Here is a 6,000-nt window from a genome sequence, read left to right on the forward strand (position 1 = left end):
ACCATTGTGGTGAAAGGACACCTCGTGAGAGGCAAATACAGAGCCAAGGGAAGCAGTGTAGATGGAGAAGTGTAAGAGGCTCAGTACCGCGCTCTGTTTGAAAACCATCTGAGAGACTGAGAGGATAACAAGGGGATGCTTATTAGATTACGGTGTAGCTATTACGAGAACTGTCCAATGTTAGTAGAATATGCATTGCTAAGTATTCGCTAAATTGAGACATATCTCAGTGTAAAGTACTGCATTTAAAGTAAGTATTCTTAGGAAATGAAGTTCAGATTGTAATACACATTGTCTGAACCGCTCGTCCCATACGGGGTCGCGGGGAGCTGGAGCCTAACCTGGCAACACAGGGCGAAAGGCTGGAGGGGGAGGGGACACACCCAGGACGGGACGCCAGTCCATCGCAAGGCACCCCAAGCGGGACTCAAACCCAGACCCACCGGAGAGCAGGACCCGGTCCAACCCACTGCGCCACCACACCCCCCACCAGATTGTAATAGTATGTATTAAATTATGTACCTTAGATCTGTTAGCCCTAGGATAACTCTTTTACAACTCTTTTTTTTGACTTTGAAGCATCTTCTGTGTGTGAGATGGTTCAGACACTGTTCATGTGTTTAAAATACAAAACAATACTTATTTTTTGTTATAAACAAAGTGTAGCTAACATATCCATTGGCACTCTTAGATCATTGCACCTGCAAGTTCTTTTTTTCCTTGTCAGTTTTATATAAAGTTTTCAGTTTTTGTTTTGATGTAGACTTAGTGGCATAAGAAATCAATGGCTTAAAAACACTGTATGAATTGATTTATCACTTGAGGGAACTAATTCTTATCATTGAAGCTGTTTTACTGAGAAAAAAGGTTAGCTTGTTAATATCCTGATTAATAAATTTAAGAACTTTCATTTAATAATGCAAGATGAATAAGGCTTGAAATGTTTTGGTTTTCACTATTTATTTTAAGTTACAGTAGGATCATCAGGAACAAAAACTTTTCTCACTGATCAAATACAGTCAAAACCATGGAAATTACAAAGATTATAAAAATATTGTTGACATCCTAAGAATACCTGCCAAAAACATCACATGCCTTGATGATGTCAGTTCCGACATTTGCTGTAAGGGTTTTGATGCTCACGCTCAGAAGACAGATTTTGACAAAAGAAGAGAGGCACCCATTAATTTAACTAGTATGTCAAATGCAGGCAGGGGGTGGACTTCCTGTAAGTAGATATGTCAAACTTATTGTGACACTTCCACAGCAGAATGTAGAAATATTTTCTGTCATGTTCATATCCAGAGGGTCTCAAGGGATCTATTAACATCAAACACTCTGTTGTCTTACTATTTCAGATTGTCTCTAGTATGGCAGCCCAGTATCTTCCAGTCTGAAGCAGTTTTTGTTACTGTGTGCTCTACGGCTCCTATAGTGCAAGGTATATCAGACAGGACAGCAGGCAGTAAATCAGACCTATTCCCTGAAAATAACTATTGTTGTACCTTTGAATGCCCAAAATTCAGCTGTTGAAAAAAGCAGCAATTCACTTCAGATTAATATGTAAAATGACAAAACAAGTATATATACAGTTTATATAAATAGATATACAGTATATATAATATATAATATTATATATATATATATATATATATACACACACACACACACACACACACGCAGACATCCCTCTACTTATGTAAATTTGACTTATGTAAATCCATATTTACGCAAAAAAATTCCTGGCATACAAATTATTTACGGATATTGCTTATGCAAAACATCTGAAATATGTTAAGCACAAGTTGGCGTAGCCAGACGAGGAGGGAAGCTGCATCTTCCCAGTTTTGAGCCGTGAACACATCTCCTCTTGTTAGTGTATTGCTTTTTTTCGCATATTTTTTACCCATTTCATTTGTCACAATGCCTGGTGGTACACATGCACTTGAAGGAAAACAAGAACTGTTTGGCAAGCGTACAGCAATCGATTTGGAGGTGAGATTGAAAATAATAAAGGAGTAGTAGAAAAATTATACATTTTTGTGTAATTTTTTTTTCTATATACACATGTTTGCAACAAATGCCTAGGGTAGGGTAGCCTATCTTGAATGGGGGAGGAGGGGGAATCTGACATACAGCTTACTTAAGGGGTTGAAGAACGGTCTATTTGCGTAAGTCAAGGGGTGTTTGTCTGTCTGTATGTATATAGTAAAATTTAGGAAAATATTGGACACTTATGGACTTTGGCTGCTTAAGAATCCAAGATCAGGAACCATATGGCAGAACTATTCAAGCAGGCTGATAAAATGTGCCATTTTACACTCCAGAAGTTAGCTTCTCACTGCCTCTCTTTTAAATGCTTGTATGAATGATTGTTCGACTGATGAAATGAAGAAAGGTTTCCAGGAATCTGCTAGGTAGTTCCATGTGAGTGCCTCAAGGGAGGAGTTTAGGACAGATAGATGGTTATTCATGATTGCTAAAAGACACATCAAGGTTCTATTTCTGGGTCTCCCTCAGTGCATCAAAAGAGTCAGTATACTGTATAATCTCAGAATCATGCCCCTGGAGTTGTTTGATGTAATGAGCTATTACTCAACTTTTCTGTTAATTCTGGCTGTAATAACAAGAAGAGTGTTGAGCATGATACAATTTTTGGATGAAGATGAGATCGTATGAAGTTTCTGAAAGAAAGGGAAAGATCATAGCATAGCATGAAGCAGACTCCTTACCCACCCACAGTGACTCGAGTGTAGCCTCGAACCAGTTAGTCAATTGTTTAATCTGTTCAGCCCAATAGTAAAAGTTCATATTTGGTCTTTTTGTTGATAAAGTTTTGACAGCCTAGTTGGCCCTAGTTCTGGACCTTTTTTGTTTCAGATAAACCTAGAGGTTAAGGTGTCTAATTTTTTTTAAAAAATTTGATGATGCATGATTTCTTAAACCAGAGACTGGGAGCTTAGACTATTTTGTCGTTGATTAAAATGAAATTAATTGTTTAAATTATCCAGTTAAATTTGTATTAGAAACTTTTAGTTTTATTCGTTTAAAAGATTTACGGTTATGTTTTCACATCCTTTTAACGATAAAGCAAGTGTAAATCTCACTGTCAGAGTTTGACATGTGAGTGGGAGGCCTCATTACGTGAAAGACAAAAAGATACAGTAGCTGTAACCACAAGCACTGCAGCTACATTTACTACTATTCCTATATGCTCTTTAGGTACCCAAGCCTCATGCTTAACACCGATATATTACAAGACTGATTTGTGTTATTTTATGCTTCCCCAGAGTGTTGATTAGTTGCGCACTAATGGTTACTTGAATTCCCCGTGCACCAAATAAACAGAGAAGTAATGGTTGTCACTCACTTTTTTCTGCACTCCTCCCTACTTTACATCACAGATAAAGCAAAATCATTTATCTTTCACATATAAAAATATTCTATTTAATTTAGAGCTTCTTTGTTTGGGAAGCATGATGGAGCAACAAATATTGTTGCTGCTTCGCAGCACCAGCGCTGTATGTGTATGGGTACCAGCGGACAGTGGGTAACGTAGTGAATAAAGCTACTGTCTTTGGACCCAAAGGTTGCAGATTTGATCCCCACTTCCGGATGCTTACTTTTGCTCTAGTAAAATAACATAGCTGTACAAATGGGTAAATAATTGCAAGCTTGTCATAATTGTTACCTTAACGTTGTAAGTTGCTTTGGAGAAAAGTGTCAGCAAAATGTTTGAATCATGATCAATCTGTAGGAAGATTGTTCTGTCATGGTTTCCTCCTAAAGTCATGCATTTCATCTTATTTGGTGAGTTCAAAATGCATGTAGCTACCCTGTGATGGACTGGAGTCCCATCAGAGGTGTACCCTTCTTAATCTTGTGTCCTGTGCTTCTGGGATAGGACGACCACAACCCTGACATGGACATTCAGTTAGTGACTGATTTTCTTTATTCATTTCTAATATAATTTCAGAAAATATGTGTCAAATCTGAACTAATCCGTCAGTTTTTGCAAGAAGTGGACAGCATGTTGTATTTTTATAAGTTGAACTCACAGTATTCAAAAGTCTGTAATTAAAAGTAAATTAAATTGCATACAAATTAAACAAACACTTTTCTGTAAAATTTTGTGCGTCTGCCACGGACCTACCTGTTTTGCTATAACCTCCAGATACGGACATAAAGTGCAATGATATCAACAGCATAGTGTATATTAAGTACACAGTGCAAACCCGGAGATAAAGTGCATGGGTTACAAGAGACACATGAACCATTCTTACAGCAAGCGACTCGGTTGCGTGAAGGGAGTTAATACAAAGAACCACAACAGGGTTGTACACACGACCACAAAGGACTGGTGTGAGTGACAGAGTGTGCTCCACTGATGAGTCACCCTTTGTAAGCAGTGTATCTAGCAGTGTAAGTCACCTTGGTTAATAAGGTGTGTGGGCTGAAATCACTACATAGAGTTCATTGGAAGTTTCTTTGGAGAAAAGCAGCTGCTAAATAAATGTAAACGGTGTGGCCAAGCAATGTGAGAAACGGGTAACTAAAACAGAATAAACAGCTAATGAGAATCCACACACTAGTGATGTAGCTTTACCTGAACTGATTATGAAGCTAATTGAATACAGGTATGTTGAGTTAGTGGCATGGCTCTCAAGTGGTGCCTCTGGTGGACATCAGGGATTTCGCCTCTTGGGGTTGTGACAGTAAGTTAGATCTTGAGGTGGAAGTTGTTATCCAATGGTTAAAATGTTTTTATCAGTTAAGTGAAGTCATGTTACGATTTAACAGAGACCCAAAAATTATGTGAATTATTTTACCCAATTTCAGAGAAGTGTTTTAAATTGACGTACCAGTTGATTACATTATTTAAGGTTAAAGAAGCTGACTTTGTCCTGGATATTAAACTTGCACCCTTCCATTCACAAGTTCAGTTCAACAAACTCAAAGCTACCTGTTTCCTATGATGTGTTGCTATTGCAGGTAATTCATAGGATCTTATTGATCCTAATGATGAACCATTTTAAGATATCACAACCCATTGGTTCATATCAGGAAAATTTAATACACAACACTTTCAGAGAGGCTGACATGCCCATGGCAAAGTATATCCAAAGAAAAGAAACTTCCCAAGACAGCCAGACTGTGATATTAGTAACTAATCCTTTTGCTTTGTCCTTATCTTTGGCTGAATTCTGCTCTGCCTTGCTGTTTTTTGCTTTAGGGTGTTGAGATGGTGCACTGAGTGGAAAGCCGCCATATAGGATTTTTCAGATGCCATGTCTGATATCCCTGTGATGCAACACATTCCTTCATCACGCTCGTATCTGCACACCATCAAGAATAAATTACTTCCAGACTTTAAAACTTTATTATTCCTCAAACCCTGAACTGCAGCAATGCTCTTAAGAAGGTTATTAAGAGAGGAGACCGTAATTCACTTAAACATCCACTTCAAGAAAAATGAAAGAAACTATCACATGCACACAGTGCACATTTCATTAACTTTTTGTGGTTTGGATACATTGTACATTACATTCAATTTAATATGTTTCCTGTGAAATACATTGTCTGTATTTTATATCAGAACAGATGAAAAAAGTAGAAACATTTTTAATGTAAACTAAAATTTTGTGTGTTACCACATTTTAATGATAAATTAAAATACAAGTTTTGTTCATGCTCTTTCTAGACACTGCAGGTTTAATTGCATATTGTTAACTGTGAATGAATATATTTGCATATTAATTACCTCCCATTTACATTTTTAATTTGCTCCCTTCAAAGGGTGTGAGATAAAAGGTCGTACTATTTTAAATAATTTATGCTTTATTGCTGAAAAGATACTGAAAGAAAATATGAGGCTGTTTTTTAACCCCTAAGAGCTTTCAATGTATAAAGTACTCTTGAAACTATTCTTACAAATCTAATTAAATGGGCCTAAAATTGCTCAGAAGCTGTGTGTAGCACAAAGCCACCCAGAACGGAGAG

Source organism: Scleropages formosus, chromosome 1 (assembly GCF_900964775.1).
Source record: "Scleropages formosus chromosome 1, fSclFor1.1, whole genome shotgun sequence".
NCBI classification, from domain to species: Eukaryota; Metazoa; Chordata; class Actinopteri; order Osteoglossiformes; family Osteoglossidae; genus Scleropages; species Scleropages formosus.